Source organism: Mustela erminea, chromosome 3 (genome assembly GCF_009829155.1).
Source record: "Mustela erminea isolate mMusErm1 chromosome 3, mMusErm1.Pri, whole genome shotgun sequence".
In the NCBI taxonomy this organism is placed as follows: Eukaryota; Metazoa; Chordata; class Mammalia; order Carnivora; family Mustelidae; genus Mustela; species Mustela erminea.
In genome coordinates this window covers 52,769,043-52,782,692 of record NC_045616.1, presented here as the reverse complement: position 1 = coordinate 52,782,692, position 13,650 = coordinate 52,769,043, and the positions used below count along the sequence as shown (strand labels likewise).

At 41.7% G+C, this 13,650-nt stretch overlaps 1 long non-coding RNA gene across 2 annotated transcripts in view; it reads right to left on the bottom strand.

Annotated features, from left to right (window-relative positions):
* Positions 1–12,502, bottom strand: part of LOC116586169 — a 244,327-nt gene extending 231,825 nt beyond the window's left edge. The window contains exons 1-2 of one of the 2 annotated variants that reach the window (XR_004283924.1): positions 12,396–12,502; positions 374–568 (exon numbers count right to left, since the gene is read on the bottom strand). This is a non-coding gene — a long non-coding RNA (uncharacterized LOC116586169). Of the gene's footprint in view, positions 1–373; positions 569–2,407; positions 2,472–12,395 lie in introns of those variants that run through there. The other variant, XR_004283923.1, reaches the window with a different exon arrangement.
* Between the last annotated feature and the right edge of the window lie 1,148 nt (positions 12,503–13,650).

The window sequence follows — 13,650 nt, the reverse complement described above, 5'->3', positions numbered from 1 at the left end:
GCTGATACAAGATGCTTTAGTTTCTCTTGAAAGTTAAATTACTTTTGATATTCTTTTAAATCTTCCATTTACTTCACAGGCTAGGCAGTCCTTTGCTGGTGGTCTGTTAATGGGCATATTGGTATTTATTCAGATTCAAACTGAATTCATTCCAGAACCCTTTCACCAGAATGATATAAACTAGACTCTATTGAATATTTTAGCATTCTTTTACCAAAGGCTCATGGGTGTCCCGAAACAGCAAAGGATCCAAACTTGGACGTCATGAAAGCGTACACTTAAGTACAGTCTTTTTGTGGTACCCCCGGAGGCATGGTCTCTCTATGTAGCCCTCTGGAGGAAGTTCCAAGTGGACACTCCCCCTTTTTCTTACCATCTCTCAAGCATTTTCAGGTCCCTCCGGCTGTCTTCTCTTCAGCCCCTCTCAAAAAAGGGGCCCACTCTCCCCTTCAGACAACTTGAGTCCTGGACCTGGTCTCATCTTCTGCTTTTAAAACTCTGCCATCTCAGACTTCATTAGGAATTCAGAGAGGTCTATCTCTGCTTCAGCTTCCTCCAAGTCCGAGGTCTGTGGAAAAGGTGGGTATTTCAAGGTCAGTGAGGACACTTTTCACCAGCAATGTTGCAACTCCCTTTCCCACCAAATACTTGAAAGTTTACACCCCTAATCACAGAGAGGGTTCACTTTCTTCCAAAGGCTTGAGCAAGGCCTTGTCTAATCTCCTTGAGGAATGTGTACATCAACTATTAGCATGACTTTGGCCCCTATTCCTTAAGAAATAATACCTCTAACCTTATGATATTAAAAGCTCGTGGTTTTCCTGGCCTGGTTTTATTACAAGGAGTCCCCACATTAATTGAAAATGCTTCTGTGTGAGTTGTTCAAGATGAATCTTGCCAGGCTCAAAGAGTGTCACTCTGACACTCTAGTTTCTCTCATGACAACAGATGTGACATTTACCTGATGCAGATCTAGCTGACCTCTGGAAATCAAGCCCAAGTAAAGTCTATTTAGGAAAAAGCCCTGTTTAAAAACTGAGAGCTGCTTTATATGACCCAGGCATGTTGTCCATATTTATGCCTCCTGCTAAGGTAGGAGGTAAGTGTGCTACTGCTGAGGTAGGAGGTAAGTGTGCTACTAAAATAGCACACTTATTCACAGTCACTCTGAGTATGCAAAGAAAAGCACATTTATTGATCCAGAAGATCATTAATCTAGATCAGGGTCAACAAGTTTCTTCCTATGACAGTTCAGCTAGTAAATACAGTCTCTTTCACAACTACTCAATTCCACCAGTATAGCTTGAAAGCAGCCATAGACAACACACAAAGGAATCGGTATAGCTGTGTTCCAATAGAATTTTATTTACAAAAATAGGTAGAGAGCCAGATTTAGCCTACATGCAATAATTTTCCCAGGTCTATTCTATATTAGTCCAAATTACTTTTTATAAGAGTTATTTATTTATTTAAAGGCAAAAAGAGAGCACAAGTGGGGAGAGGGGCAGAGGGAGAGAGAGAATCCTCAAGCGACTCCCCACCGAGCACAAAGCCAATGTGGGGCTTGATCCCAGGACCCCAAGATCATGATCTGAGCAGAAACCAAGAGCTGGCCACTCGATCAGCTGAGCCACCCAGGCACCTCTCCAAATTAGAGATTTTAAAAGAGTCTTTAGATTTACATTAATTCCGATTATTATCAAAAGTATATGAAGGTATCACAGATGGTCTCTCCTTTGCTGTCCTGCCTGCCGCTCCCTTGCAGTGTATCTGTAAACTTTAATCCTTTTTTTAAAAATTATGTGAAAGTATCTATGAGGATAGAGCAATTTATATGCAAGATATAAATTTTAAAATAGCCACAGAATTTCAAAATTCAAGGCATCAAGAAAAACTGAGGATATGTTGACAATGTACCTTATTTTACAGATAAAAATGTGCAACAGATTTTGGTAAGAACTAGGTCCACTGACTCCCAATCTAAAATTATCACAATCCAAGAAATTTAACAAAAAACGGAGAGAGCAAAACACAATGTGCCCATGAGTAACTCTGAGAACATAACACTATCAGTTATATCATAAAGGGTCTCTAACCTACTAGTATCTACAGAGTTAGATGGCAGTTCCCTAGGAACCATGAGTCCCCACCCTAACAAACACACATGTCATACACAACATTATTGTGGGTTTCCAAAATTCATCCCAGGCCAACACAGGCAATAAAAATTCAACTGCAATATACCTTGACATTGACTATCAAGAGTTATTTCCACAGTTAAAAATAATAATAATAAAGTACACCAAGAAGCCATTAATAATTATACTTAAAATCCGGTCAGTGGAAACTTAAACTACAATATAAAAAATATTAACAGTGGCAAGTCTTTTAATAATGTATATTTTACCTTTTGTAATTTTTTCTGCATTTTCTAATAATTTTCCAATTTGCATGCACTAGTTTTATAATCTGAAAAAAAAAAAAACAACCTCAAACAAACTGACACAGGACATACTATATAATACAAAATAACTCCTTGAAAGAATGACTTGTCCCAGGACCCCTGCAACTCCTTATCACTAGTTCCTGGCAAAACACACATATTAGACATTCGATAGACACATACGTGGCAGGTAACTTGAGAACATTCTCGGTTAAACAGGTAACATTAGTGAAGGTATTTAAACACTAAAAAATTCTAACAAAGTCATTCTCATCTTTATTTGTAATATCCATTATTAGCATGCAGTACTATCTGGCTTTATTACAATCTAAAGTTATGTTTCGCAGCTGTGTTTTTGTAGCTGTGAAAATTTAGTCCTCCGATTACATCTTAGCTGTTTACATTTCAGCTGTGAAGTGGGATTTTGTTTTTAGCTAGCTAGCAAAAGAACTTCTGTTGCATCAGTTTCAAAAACTATCACATCAGACAGAACAGCTTTAAATATATCAAAATGTACCTTGCTGTTTCTCATCGGATAATATCTGCCATGTAATAATTAGTGAAGTTGAACAGTTAAATAACTTTATCATTTTTTCCATGGAAATTTCTCCTACGTTCTGAATAAAGAAAATATCCAATCTAAGGAAAATGGCACAAGGTCATTGCTGCATCTTCACTGATAATGGACACAGAAAATTCTATATTCTATACGAAGTTCATATATATGAACTCAAACAAATATTCTGTTAAGGAACAAAATAACTTGCAGAGCTTAACATGGGTACCCAAATCAACGTGCAAACCAAGACTTAACTTGCTTAAGAGAGCTATTTAGAGAGTATAGGACAGTGATACTCAAAAGAGAAGCCTCTGAACCATCACTTTGGAGCTGTTTAGAAATGCTGAATCTTGGGCCCACATCAGAGCTCTTGAATCAGAATCTGCACTTTTAACAACCTTAGAGGATTTGTGTTCATGCTGAATTTGAGAAGCACCCGTCCGCTACTGTTTTCAGCAAGAATTTTGGACATAATATGCAAGTAGTACTTTCATAGACAATAATGAGACTAGTTGGTCACAAATATACCAGAATACTCATATTCAGATTTGTGCCATTCTTGGTGTAGTCACACTTGAAAGCTATATACTAACTTCCCTGATCTCCATCCGTGACACTATATTTGGAAAGCCCCTTTTGGATTTGTTAAGACTTACAAAATCAGTAGCATTACCTTATAGTTTCACTGTCTTTTAATACCAAAAACGGCTTTTCACACTGATTTTATTCACAAAACTAAGCCAAATAACACGGATCTTTCCAAAATCAAATCCATTTTCAAACACAAATATTTGTTCTCTTTGGGAGTAATTAAAAAAAAAAAAAAATGGGCTCCAGGCTCTGAAAACCTGAGGATGGAACCAAAAAACCGTTCAGATGACAGTGGCAAATTACAATAATGTACAGCATGACTCCTTTAAAAAGGGCAACTCTCACTTATGTGTCCCATTGAGTTTGGCCATTTTTGTTGTTTCAACTGGGGACACAATTACAAATTTAACTACTTAAAAAACCGACCTGGTGAAGATCTTGTTGTAGCCTCTTTAGCAAGAAGATACCATGAGGTCTTCTGATCTGTCCTTGGGAGAAGGAATTCTTATAAAGGAAGGGAAATGTTTCCAGATTGTGGAAGTAAATAGACATTTGTGTCTTTGTGGTCTGGAACTTTCTATCAACAAATAAGCTCTATTGTCAGAAATGAGAGAGGAATTGATCCTTTGTTTGGGACAACGTGAGGGAAGACTGCTGATCCCTTTGGGTGAATTCCCAGGGGTTGAATGTGGACAGTGGATACCATCCAGCATGGTATATTACTAACAGGTCCTTGGGTGGTGTGCAAACCTAAAGGATGGGCACTAAAATGCATGTCCTGTGGAAATGCTCTCATTCAAAGGAGCATCATTACCTGGAGATCCATGCAGCACAGTGTGGTAAAATGAAGCAATGCCACAATGACCCCAGACAATGATTCTCCTGGGGCCAGAGGAGCCATGGGGCTTTTCTTTGGGGCCTCTGTAAATCCACAGAATTCTTAAATATTTCCAATTAGGGGAAGGGGTACTCCAAGGGTACAATATTGATGTTTATGTCTATCGTGGAGATAAGATTCAAGCCAGTTCTGATTCAACTCAGAAATAGAAAAGAAAAAAAGATAGTGCCTCCAGCCCAAGTCTTATAGAGCAGATCACACCTTGTCATCATTTTCTGGCCATACCTACTAAAGGACTTAAATAAAGACTCTCATTGGCAACAGTTGTCAAGATGGTCAGTTTTGTGACTAGCCGCTTCAGAAGTCAGTAATCTGGGAGAATAAAGGGAAATAGCGTGATCTGTAGTGTGGGATACAATGGGCCAGGTGAGGAAAATGTAGGCTCAGAGAACAGAGATTATATGACATCCATTCAGTCTTTTAACTGTGTTCATGGAACTTCTTTTCCCTCTTTTCTGTTTTCCTAGAGCTTCCTCTATAGCATAGACACTGCACTAGGCAAAAAGCGTGCAAATCAAATAACCGGTTTTCCCAGAGTTTGTATTATTGAAGAGGAAGTAATACATGATCATGTGATCTCGGGTCATAAAGGGTATCAGCACAGGACACAAAACAAAACAGTTAAGTTTATAGGTTGGGGGTCAGACAGGGCTGTCTGAAAATGTACTACCCAAGTTGGACAAGTTATCTAAAGAGAAACTTTTGCCCCTCCCTTAACTTGCTAGAAGAATTTAAATTGCGGGGACTTTCTCAGAATGAGAGCTTCTACCAGAGATAAATTTTATCTGAGTGATCCATCTGTATGGCAAGGCAAACAAACGTCTAGTTACCAATCACTTGCTTCTCTTCTCATTGCCCTGTGAGCTGCTCTCCTTCCCTTTGAATGTATGTGGGCTTCCTGTATGTATGAACTTAAATTTAACTTTTCTCCTATTGATCTGTCTCATGTCAACTTAATTCTTAGACCAGCCAAAAGAACCTCTGAAGGGTAAATAAAAATTTTCCCTTCTATGGGGTACCTGGGTGGCTCAGTCATTAAGCTCTGCCTTCGGCTCAGGTTATGATCCCCGGGGTCTTGGGATCAAGCCCTGCACTGGTTCCCTATTCAGCAGGGAGCCTGCTTCTCCCTCTCTCACACCCCTTGCTTGTGTTCCCTCTCTCTGTGTGTCTCTCTCTGTCAGATTAATAAATAAAAACTTAAAAAAAAAATCTCCCTCCCCAACAGTCACAAGAGAATTAAAGTGCATGGTTCATCCAGGGGTTGAAAAGGATTTAAATACAATCATAATAAGAGGTCTGGGAAAGGAGGCAAAAATGATGATGAAAATGTAAAACAGGGCTGTGGCGCGGCTGGCCACATAACCTCTTAGCAAGAGGAACCAGCAAATGTTTTGATACAAGGAGCAGAATCAGATATATATTTTAGAAAGAGAAGTGTGGTACTTTGCAAAGACTAGAGGAGAAAAAGTCAGTCGTGTAGGGCATCTAGGATAGAAAATATCTGAGGAAAATCAAATAAACAGGGGCAACTGAGTGCCTCATTGGTTGAGTGCCTGACTCTTGTTTTCAGCTTAGGTCTTGACGTCACAGCTTGAGAGATCCAACTCCACACTCAGTGGGGAGTCTCTTTGAGATTCTCTCCCTGTGCCCTTTCCTCTACTTATGTTCTCTCTCTCTCTCAAAATAAATAAATAAAATCTTTTTAAAAGAAAGAAAGAAAGAAAGAAAAGAAGAAAGGAAGGAAGAAAGAAAAAAGAAAATCAAATAAATATACAAGGAAACCCTTGGGAATTATTGGTGAGGGAGCTGGGCAACAATGTTATGACTGTCTTTCTCCTTCTTTTCCACACATACAGTCCCCAAAACCGGTATATTTATGTGTTGGTCCTATAACCTCTGTGCCTCATTCTCCCCATTCATAAAAAGGAGGTAATAATAGAATGTCATAAGGATAAAACGGGTTGATACATAAAAAGTGTCTGGCACATAGTAAGGATTATATAAACGTGGTTATCATACTCTTTCCTATCATATCAACTCCTCCCCCTTTTTCCCTGGTTTAATCACTGCCCCCTTCCCACTGTCAACCGCTCTTATGTCACCAAAGATCCAGCTGCAAATTTGGGGGCCTAAAATGTTTGAAGAGTTCCCCCACTTCAATTTAATTCAATACATTTTAAGCAGCTCCCTCTATGCTAGAAGAATTTCCAGACATGGTAGGGGAAAGTCCATGTATTAAAGGAATCATCATCTTTTTTCTGTACTAAGGAAGTCCAGAGGGAGAATATACAAAGTACATAAGGTAAAAAACGTGGGCTAAGGCAATGAGAGAATTTACAATGAAAGACAATGAGACAGTGAGAGAAATTACAACCAAATGCACAATGGAAAAGCACTTTGCTGGGTATCAGAGGACCCAGGTTCAGGGGTACCTGGGTGGCTCAGTTGGTAAAGTGTCTGCCTTCAGCTCAGGTCATGATCCCAGGGTCCTGGGACTGAGTCCCACACCGGTTCCCTGCTCAGCGGGGAGTCTATCAGCCTCTGCCCCGCCCCCCTCCCCACTATGTTTGCAATGTCTCTCTCTGAAATAAATAAATAAAATCTTAAAAAAAAAAAAAAGACCACGTTCTAAGTTAATGACTCAACACTTACTGGCCAAACTTCCTGGGCAAATTGCTGAACTCTGGGTGGAGAGTGTGCTGATTATTCACTGGGGTCTGGAACCAGACTGGTGGATTCTCATGGGACTCCACTATTTACTCACTCTGTAGCTTGGGACAAGTTACTTTATTTCTCTGTACCTCTGCACTTCAGTCTATAAGAGGAAGATGAGAACAATAATATGTGCTTCCTACAGCCGCTATTCCATGAATTAAAACATGGAAAGTTTTTAGAACACTGTCCGGCACAAAGAAAGCACTCCATATGATGAGCTATTTTCAATATTTCTGAACCTCCATATCCTTTACCATAAAGTAAGGATAACTGTTATCAGAGTATCCTAGAAGGTTATTTTGAGATAATTTACATGAAATAAGATAAGTTATCTGAAAGTATGTTATTTGCTGAGTATATAATATACGAAAGCATAATGTTATTTATAACATGAAATGATAAGTAATACTGCCAGATAATAAATTTTTTCTTCTCAGAGTGTCCTTTGGCCATCTTATAGATGGGAATGCCATTTGCAGCCCTTCCTAAATGCATCAGAACTAGAATGAAGCCTTTGGATCTAGCTTGCTAGAATTCTAACCAGTGAGAATTTGGGACAATGTGGAAAATAACAAAGAGTGTTGTCATATGTTTTTAAATAATCATTTGAGTTGGCTGTTTTTAACCAATGAACCTGTAGGCACTAATGACCATATTTTTGAAGTGATATTAGAGTAAATACAAGAAATTCAATCTTTTTAAAATGTTATCCACTTGGGATGTCTGTTGACATTTTACAACGCAAATCATAAATGTACTTAAACTGATGAGTAAAACATCAAAATTAAAAATCAGCCTATCTTTTCTCTGAGTACCTTTCTCAAATGGCACAGAGAACTTTACACAAGCTCCAGGCACCTCTATATTTAATTCCTAGGGGCAATGGTATTCATCACTGCATTAAATATCCTGGTCAGGTACTGCTGAGTCAACCCTGTTCTGGGACTTTCCTTGATTGTGAATGCAGCATACATGCCTGGAGATGTCATTATTCCAACATTATGATAAGGCACTCACTTATGCCGCAAAGGGGAGCAGATTTTGCCACCCCAAAATATGTCTCTGTGGCAGAAGGATTATTTTGAGCTAAAAGCAATCAAAACCTAGCAGATTCAGGAAAAGCTCTTTACCTCCTCCTCAACTGCCTAAATTTACATGGGAAAGAGGCTATTATCAGAGATACTTTTAACCCAAGAAAGTTATCTGCAGGGCGCTGGGTGGCTCAGTCCGTTAAGCCTCTGCTTTAGGCTCAGGTCATGATCCCATGATCCTGGGACTGAGTCCGGCATGGGGCACCCTGCTCAGTGTGGAGTCTGCTTCTCCCCTCCCTCCTGCTCATTCCCTCTTACTCTCTCTCAAATAAATAAATAAATAAAGTCTTAAAAAAATAAAAAGTTATCTGCATAACAGGGTAACCTTTGTTTTCCAAACATCTTCTCTGCCTTCCAGTAAATGGTCTTCCGTCCCTCCATGTCCCCAGAACTCTGTCCCTTCCTTAGCTCAGGATGTTATATAAGCCTCAATTACCTGGCTACCTCTGGGTCTCATATTTTTATGGGGCCTCTGTAAGTATGAACTTTGTTTTTCTCCTGTTAATCTGCCTTATATCAATTTAATTATTAGACTGGCCAAAGAACCCAGAAGGGAAGAGGGGCTCATCCAGTGCCTGGCACTGGGGAAATCTTAAAACAAAAAATAGCAACATATTTGCTCCTTTGCCCTTTTGTAAGTAAGGTAGAGTTGTTCTCAAGGTCTCAAAAGCCTTAACAAAGCTCAAATGTGGCCTCTTTAGTCCTTGATGTATAACCTCTATAACCTTTACCGAAGTAAATTCCAAGGCTCTGTTTTACCTACTGGTCCCTTAGTTGACTAGTTAAATGAAAGTTTCGTTTCTAGAGTCATTTACCAAAGGGTGATGCTAATTATTAGAAGTAAGACTAAGGATGACAAGCAAAGTCTCAGCGGAGCAGCTGGATACAATTTAAATCGAAATACCGGCCTGTTTTAGCAACAGAACGAGGATGAAAAACACCACTCCACTGACCATAGTATCATCATCACTCTTTACAGCTGGGACTGTTTGTTCTCTACTCTAAACCCCACCCAGAACACAGTCAACCTACAAAGTTTGCTTCTCTCCTTGCCATCTTGCATGATAATCCTGGACCAGCTGCCTTGGACAAGACCGCTTTCAGATAACCATGAGAGGACTACAGGTTTTTATAATAAGTAAATAAATAAAGTTCCAAGTAGTAGATAACTCACAAACATTTGATATTTGACTTTGGAATTCTGAGGCATAGACATTAAGATATGCTTACATCCCCACAGGCTTACTCTGTTTCTGAATCAGGACTTACTCTGTAGAGCCCAGGTGTGCACTTCTCAGGGTCCCCGTGAAAAACAGAGATGAGACCAAGCAAGAAGAACAAACCAGGATCTGGAATTGCATAGAATCCTTACACCTGTCTGGAACCCCTAGACTGGTGATACAAATCATCATCCTGGATTAGACCTGGGGAGACTCAGCCTGCTAAGTCTGGACCTCAAGGGGCAAAGGTCCATCTTTCAATAAGGATTTAAGGGAATGTTTAGAAACAAGCCATAGTTCCACACTTGGAAATACACGGATGCTCAGAGTTAGAAACATAACATAGGTCATCAGCCACACACGTAAATTCACACTTGCGGACCATCAGCATCTCGAGCATCTCGAGTAAGTAGGTCCTCCGCTCACCGCACGCACTCACGGCTACTAAATTCCAATTTAGGGCAATTCCAAATGACTGCGAACATGTGTGCGTTTCCATGCATTTGACAGAATAGGTTGTACCTAGCTCAACGGCACACAGTACTTAAAATCGGATTACTGATTTCACCTCTGCGGGAAATAAGTGAGCATATTTATCAACATTACACAATGATCAAACACAGAAGATCCACTATACACGACAACATCCTGGACAACAATGAGTCCACTCCCTGGAATCAAGAAACTGTATACCAGGGGCACCTGGCTAGTTCAATCAGTGGAGCAGATAACTCTCGATCTCGGGGTCATAGAGCTTCCTTAAAAAAGAAAAGGGGCACCTGGGTGGCTCAGTGGGTTAAGCCTCTGCCTTCGGCTCAGGTCATGGTCTCAGGGTCCATCAGCAGGGAGCCTGTTTCCCCCCTTCTCTCTGCCTGTCTGCCTACTTGTGATCTCTCTCTGTGTCAAATAAATAAGTAAAATCTTTAAGAAAAAATAATTTAAAAAAGAAAGGAAAAAAAAAAACTGTACAATAGAAACAACTCCAATGGCCTTCAAGTGGTAAAACAAAAAACTATCTGTGGTATGCCCATGCCATAAAATATAGCTCAGCAGTCGAAAGGAACAAATTATATGGGAACACATTACATCTAACAGCACAGAGGAAGATCAAATTCATTATACTTAATAAAGGCAATTAGAAGCAAAGAAAAAGCTACATACTGTATGATTTCATTTACATGACACTCTGACAAAGGCAAAACTATAGGGATAGAGTGCTTGTCAGGGTTTAAGGTTACAGGGGAGTTGACTACAGATGGTAAAGGTTGATTGCAAAGGATTGCACAAAGGCATTGGGCAGGGGGAAGGAGTGATGGAAACGTTTTGTTTTCCTGCTGGCTGTGGTTACATGACTCCTTGCACTGCAAAATTCATAGAAAACTATACCCCCAAAAGTACATAATTATGTACCAACAACTTTTAGACTTGGAAAGGTTTCCAAATCTTTTCAATATTAACATTACTATCACATGTGTTTTTTTTTTTTTAAAGATTTTATTTATTTATTTGACAGACAGAGATCACAAGTAGGCAGAGAGGCAGGCAGAAAGAGAGAGAGAGGGAAGCAGGCTTCCTGCGGAGCAGGGAGCCCGATGCGGGGCTCGATCCCAAGACCCTGAGATCATGACCCGAGCCGAAGGCAGCAGCCCAAACCACTAAGCCACCCAGGCGCCCCATATCACATGTGTTCTTTTGCAATTTGCTTTTTTCATCCAACACTGCTTTGAAGACATTCTATTCCTTTTTAACTGCTGCAGAGTATTTCACGGTAGGAATATGCCCATATACTCATTCTCTGTATTCTTGACAGATATTTAAGCTGTTTCCAAGCTCCATGTTATATATACATCTATCTGGTCTGTCTCCTTTTTTCTGCAAGACAATGAGCGACTCCAGGGCAAAAACCCCAAATCCCAAATCCTTGTTCCTCTCCCTAACTTCCATCACCCCCAGAGAATCAAGGCACGGGCAACGTGCTTCTCATGGAACACGATGCTGTGTGCCTGGCATGCAATAAGCACTCCATAAAAATGGGTTGATTGAATGAATAAATAATGGCAAAATATTTCGAATCTTGTGCTCTCTACTCGCTTCTCCATGGTGTAAGATTTGAGGGACAAATGACTCAATTCTCAGTACAACGCCCTTTAAATATTCCTGGGTCCAAGCAGACATCTATGAAACAAGATCACTTCACAATTTGCTTACTTTCTCATTAGAGGATCTCAAAGCACTATACAAACCGCGATTTTCTCCACTGACATTTGTCCCCTCTATGTGCCTCAAGGTCAGTTCAGAGCAGTATTCAAAGCTTGAATACCCTTTACCGGGTAGCTGTAAAAGGCCGGAAACCAGAGTCTGGATGTAAGTCACAATAACAACCTACTATTCCCAGGTCTTTTCTTCCTCCAGGATTTGGTTTTTCTTTCATGGGTCCGCGTTTGTGCTCCAAGTCGGCTCACCTGGGTGGTTTAAGGCTCCGACACGAAACTGCCCGCCTTTAGCGGGTCTTAAGCCACCCGTTGCCCCTCCCCCACCGCAATGCCTCCACTCTCTCCTACGACTAGGTAGCTCTAATGCTGTTTGATCTCATCTCCGGTTCTCCGCAGTTTAAGAAGCTGTGCAGCCTTGATGTACAAAACAAATGCACGCTCTAGCTCTGGGCTTTCCAAACCATCTATCATCACCCTGCCTTGGGACGTGACCCGTACATTGTGTGTTTCTGAGAAATTAATCTGGTGTTTAGGAGGAGAAAGGCATTTCAAAATCATTCTGCGTGCAGAACCGTCCTGCAGACCTGCTGAGGCATTTTCGACGCCTTTCGCCCCTGCTCAGCAAGCCTCAAACTTGACCTTCGAGAGGATTTCAAGGATAGTACCTTCCTCCCTTTCCCTCTCCTGTTCCAAGAGCGAGCGCAGGCCTCCTTCTGAGAAACAGCTGCCCCGGACCAGAGCTCGGAGGACTGCACGTCTAGGCGCGCGGACGCAGCGGGGAAACCGCAGGAGGCGCCGGCGGAAGGCGGGGGTTTGGGGCGGGGGAAGAGGGGGCGGGGGGTGCAGGAGAAGCGGGAGGGAGGAGGAAGATTATCTGCATATGCATGAGGCACCCAGCACTGCCCTCTTCCCCGGCAGCTGCTCGGGCGGGAGCGGAGGAGGGAGGGGTTGTGGTGCGGAGGAAAGAGGCGCGGGCGAGGCGGCCAGAGCAACCGCGGAGGCCTACACGGGTTCGGGGAACGGAAGAGGTGATTTGCATGGCGCCTGGTGATTGGATGATGGCCGGAGGCTGGGTCTGAGAGGCGGCTGCTGAATGGTTTAACGGAGGAAATTACAGGATTCATTTGGCTAAAGAAAGCCCAAGAGGGCCCGGTCTGCGCAATATGAAGCCTGGCCGCGAGGGGGCGCGATGTCCCATCTTTGTTCCTGTTAAAGGCTCCTTTCCTCTCCTCCCCACCCCCTCCGTCCCTGCCCCCACCCCCCACACACAGACACACGCAGAAAGTGCAGAGAAACCCTGTGATCCAGTCAACTGGCTCTGCCCCGTCTATTAAGAAAGATGAACACTCCTTTCTCTTCCATCTCCTTCATGGGAGACCACTTTTCATTTCAGATTATCACATCAATAAATATTCTTCCAGGAATAAAAAAGGCACTTTGCCAAAAGATAAGAGAATATATATGAAATGTGGGGATTATTGAGAAAGACAATACATGTAGGCAGGGGAATAGGCACACATATGTAAATAAGCACATAATCACCCTGAGAACACAAAATATGGTGCGGGTGGGGGCACCGCCAGACAGGACACCCGGAAAGAACACACATCACTCACAAGGGGCTCATGGGCTGTACGCGCTCGCCCACACGCTGAGGCACACACCCACGGACCAGCAAACCCACCACCACCACCAGCACCAGCACCACCACTACACACACACATACATACACACACACCCCTCAGAAAAGGCATCCAAGTTAATTCACACGCAGTGGAAAGACTGCCGAGAAAATATGGGAGAAGAACATAAATGGTTCATCCCCTCCCCCTCCAAAAAATACTCAAGCAGAATGATTCTATTTGCATAATACTAATATATGCAGGACGGCGACAGGGGCAAAAAAAAAAAAAATGGCTC